Source organism: Mustela nigripes, chromosome 2 (genome assembly GCF_022355385.1).
Source record: "Mustela nigripes isolate SB6536 chromosome 2, MUSNIG.SB6536, whole genome shotgun sequence".
Taxonomy (NCBI): domain Eukaryota; kingdom Metazoa; phylum Chordata; class Mammalia; order Carnivora; family Mustelidae; genus Mustela; species Mustela nigripes.
In genome coordinates this window covers 59,361,740-59,366,866 of record NC_081558.1, presented here as the reverse complement: position 1 = coordinate 59,366,866, position 5,127 = coordinate 59,361,740, and positions in this window count along the sequence as shown.

The window sequence follows — 5,127 nt, the reverse complement described above, 5'->3', positions numbered from 1 at the left end:
GCACAGTCACGGTCCAGCGGGCGGGGACCTTCCGCTCCACAGCCACCTCCTCCAGCGCCTCATTGGGCCCAGGTCCTACAGAAGGAGCCATGATTAGGTCATTGGGTCGTTGGCCCCTAGCCTGGCTGCCTGAAGTATTGACCTGAGGCGGGGGCAGTGTTCTGGGGAGAGGCAGGCTTCATACCGGGGAGACAGCTGTTCAGGGGTCTATTTGTCCTGTTAGTGGGGTGTTGGCCTCAAGCGGCTGTTTTCTAGGACCCAGCTTTGGAGAGCTGGTGGGCTCTAATGTGGGGGTTTGCTTTGGCAGTCTTACCCACACAGGTGATGCTGGGTTGGTATCTCGATGATGGGGAGGCATGTGATCCTGAAGCTGCACAGAACGCATGGTCTGTGCAGAAGGCAGGCAGTGCCCCACCCCCAGCAGCAGGTATACTCTTCTGGACTCCCAGTGAGGTACATGCTGCTTCATCCCCCACCCAAAGCTCTCTGTGAGGGGCCCAACTGGAGATGGCTCTTATCCTTGATTTCATTAACAACCTTGCAGGAAAGTGCTCCTAATCAGTAGTGTGCTGCAGATGGGGAAACTGAGGCCCAGGTCCCACTCAGACAGCCAGGAAGCGACCGCACTAGAATCCTAGCGGTCCGGGGAGAGCAACACATTTGGGTGTTAATCTAGCTCAGCTCCTGACCGGCCCTGTGGCCTTGGGCCTTGTCCCTGTCTACACAAGTGGGTGGTAATTTACCACTCAGGCTGTGGGAGGCACAAACAAGTTGTGTAAGCACCAAGGGCAGGACCTACTCGAGGCAAGGGGAGAAGAACAACAAACATCTTCCGAGTACTAAATGCACGCTTTGGAGCACGTCACGTGATCCAGTTCACTCTGTCCCCTCGTCAGCCCCGTGGAGTTCACCATCCCATTCTATGGATGTGGAAGCTGAGGTGGAGAGGGGTGCCAGGAACTAAGACCACAAAGTTGGATCTAAACCCTCAGAACCCAGAGCTCGGGCTCTATGCACCCTCCCAGCCACTCTTGAGGTCCCCCTGGAGGACCTCATCTGGCAGATAAGCCAGAAATCAGCTTTTGTAAGATCTCCTCATTTTGAAATGTTTGCAGTCCATTAGAAAATGGTTTTAAACATGGGTGGATTTTGTCAGTGTCGACGTTCTGGTTATGACAGAGCTCGGCAGTTTTGCAGGATGTTTCCTATGGGAAAATGGGGCACAAGGGATTGTTTCTTACAACATGAATCAACAAGAATTGCAAAATAAATCACTTTATTTTTAAAAACATTGTACAAGCTAGGTAAAAGAATGAGGTCACGGGTGTTACATAGGCCAGACTGGTTCTACGGCTCGCTAGCTGTGTATCTTTGGTAAGTTACTCAGCCTTCCTGTGCTTCGGTTTCCTGTGTAAAATGGAAGTAGTAATAGTCCCTCCTTCACAGGGTGCATCCGAGGATTAACTAAGAACACGTGAGGCACATCTTAATGCCTATCACAGAATAAACATCTGCTAAGATACTGTTCATTTTCCAGTTGTTGCCTGTATCAAAAAGCAAGGAAAAGTGTGTGTGTGTGTGTGTGTGTGTGTACACTACAAAGAACTGGGGAGGGAAGGAGACTTCTCACTGTAAAACTCTGACACTTTCAACATTGTCAATGTACTAAATGCCAGTGTACTAAATGCCAATGTACTAAATGTATGCTTTAAAATGATTAATTTTATGATATGTAAATGTCACTTCATTTGAAAAAACCTCTGGTGGTTTTGAATTTTGCTCCATGGACAAACCAAATAAATAAAAAATTTTAGCTAATAAGGAGTAAAGAAAGGCAGGCAGGCACTAAAAGCCAAACCCAGTTTCGCTCAGAGCGTGCCTCCCTGGTGATTGATGGGGCCTCTCTCCAGCCGTCAAGTGCCTGCCTTAGTTTCCCCTCTGGTTGACCCCGGTGGCTGCTTCTGTCCTAGCCAGCCTCTCCTCCTAGCAGCACCTGGTGACCAGCACTATGTATCACAGCCTTGCCTTCCTGGTGGCCCCCAGTCCAGGCCACACTGGACCCCAGTCTCTGTAGTATCCAGCTGGCCTTCCTGAACCAGGCAGGATTTCTGTCTCTTGAACCATCAGCCTGGTCTCAGCTTCCTTTCCTACTTCTCCATCCACTTTACCACCTGGGATACCTTCTCCTGAACCACCCTGACCCAACCCCTCTAACTTAAAAATACATCCTGGATGCTGAGACCACCCCACCCAGGTCCATGCCCATCTTCTCTCCCAGAGATGGCATCAGCCTCTCTCCTGGCCCCCCACCTTCTCCCAGCCCCCTCCAGCCAATTAGCAACACAACTGCAGACTGCTTAGACTAACCCACATGTGGCCCAGGACACTCTGGGGATGTAGACCACCTGCTTGCCCTTCTCACTTCTCCATCCACTCTCATCGACTCCAGAGCCTCCTTCCTGCTCCTTGTTCACGCCAGAAGTGGTTGTAAAACCTGCCAGCCAGTCCTTGCTTGGGTGCTTCTCCCAGTGATGCTGGGGTATGGTCCTGCCCTCTGAGTCTGGGTCAAACTTAGTGATTATCAGGAAACAAACAGAAGGAGTTCTAGACTCTGTGGAGCAGCCCAAGTACCCTGGGATGCCAGGCTGGGGTGTGCCATGCAGAGGTACCCAGGTCAACCGCCCAGCTGACCTCCGGCACATGAGGGAGCCACCAGGGATGGCCAACCCTGGCCAGGCTCCAGATGGCCAGTCTCAGCTGCCCTCTGATGCAATAGGATGAGGCCCCCAGTGAGAAGCATCAAACTCACCCCCTTCCCCCAATCTTGACCCACAAATGGTGAACAAAATTTATTTTTTATTAAAAAATTATTTTATTTGAAACCAACTAACATATAGTATATTATTAGTTTCAGAGGTAGAGTTTAGTGATCCTTCATTTGTACAGAACACCCAATGCTCATTTTATGATGTGCCCTCCTTAAAGCCCATCACCCAGTGACCCCATCTCCCCAACCCCACTCCCTGTCCAGCAACGCTCAGTTTGTTTCCTAGAATTAAGAGTCTCTTATGGTTTGTTTCCCTCTCTGATTTTGTCTTATTTTATTTTTCCCTCCCTTCCCCTATGTTCCTCTGTTTTGTTTCTTAAATTCTACAGATGAGTGAAATCGTATGATCATTGTCTTTCTTGTGAGTAAAATTTAAATGGTTGTTTTAAGCTGCTAAGTTTTAGGGCAATTTATTAGTTAACGGCTCCTGGTACATGGCATCAGGGCCTCAGCAAGGGCTGGTCCTCTGCCTGGAAATGTCCTCCTCCAGATACCTGTGTGGCTCCTCCCCACCTGACTCAAGTGTCACATCCTTCCTGAGGCCGGTGCCTGTCACCCTCACTCCTTATAAGCAGTATACACACTTCCCATCCTTTATCTTGCTTTATTTTCCTTATCGCACCATTTACCACCTGGAATGATCTTATATTTTTATTCCTGTTTTCTGTCCCCTACCCATTCTATACTGTAAATTTCATGAGGGCAAAGGCCCTATCTTGTTCTGTCCCTCCGAGCCCCCACAAAGAGTAGGTAATTCAATATCTACTGAATGAATGAATGTGAGCCCCTTTAAGAGAACAGAGGCTGCACAAGGTGTCTTCATAGGGAAGATACTGAGGCCCTGGGCCTCTGGCAAGGCATATTCAACCCTTCTATCCCAAGACCCTACACTGAGGCACCCCCATGGGTCTCTAGTGATCCAGTCTCCACAGAGTTTTCTCCGCAGGGATAAGCTGAGGCATTATTCTCAACTTTGACCACCAGGTGGCAGCCCAGGAGACCAAGGACCAAGAGGCTGGAACCCCTTATGGAGATTGTGGGCTGGGGGAGGATCTAGAATGCATGTGTAGATTAGATTTAGGACCCACTGGGCACCCGGATAACTGGAAATCTGGGCCAGTCCCAAGGCTCTCCGTCTAGGTCATCTGGAAAGTCATAATAATGAGCTTCTGTTTTGGTCTGTGAACTGTGTTTCCCACTTCTCTGCCATTTGAGACCTATCATCACCATTTGGAGCCATCTCTTTAAGCCGCAGAACTATCATTTACTTAATATGTTTCCTTAAAGAGACCTTTAAAACCTCAATAAATACAATAGGAAAGAACTTTTGTTATCACCACTGTAAGAGAAACCAGTCTTTTGCCAGAAACAGGCAGTAATTGTAAAAATAAATTAATTCATCACAAACATCTAGGATTTAGATGGCACTCACAGTGAATTGGGGCACAGAGAGCTTAGGCAAATTTCCTGATCTCACACAATGGTTAAGTGGCACCTGCAGGGTCTGGAATCGGATTTTTCAAGAGCTACTATAAAACTGTAGTTCACTGCAGCAGCACCCTTTCCCACACACTCACACCACTAAGTGTTCACACAGGTGCACACCCACACACACACACACACAAACACACGCACAGACACCTGTATACGGTATCAGCTGCACCCCTGGTTCCCTGTTAGCCTGACTTCTGGGCAGCAAGGCACTAGGGTCAGGCCTGATTCCTGGTCTTCCCACCCCCACAGGGCAGGCTGGATGTTTATCGTTCAAATGTGAAACTTCACTCTCATCCCCCCACACACAGGAGTCCTCAACAAGCTGAGTGCTCTCCTGGAGTGTGGATCCCTTGCTGGGACCAGGTGAAGCACAAGAGCCCAGACTCCCAGTAGGGCGTGAACTGAGAACTCCCACCTCTCCTCCCAGAGCTGGCCAGGACCTACTTAAGCCAGAATTCAGGCAGGACCTGGGGACACCTGTGGAAAACAAGGCTACAGGGGGAAGTAAGAGGCACTTAGGCCTGGTACTGGGGACGGAAGATCGGGGCGGGATGGGGGAGGGTTATGTACAGAGGGCTTTTCCCCATACCAGCCCTTAGCCCCCTGGCATGCGAGGCCGCGAAAACACACCGAGGACACAGGCCTCTTCCGACCCACCCACCGATCTGCCACTTTGATGGCAAGGCTTCTTGGTCTCGGGTGGAGGAAGGTACCCCAGGGCAAACTGAAGGGGGCGGAGCCTCACCAGCGAAAGGCTCTTTCCACCCGGTCTCCACCCTTTGCGCCCTGGACCAGTGCCCCACTTG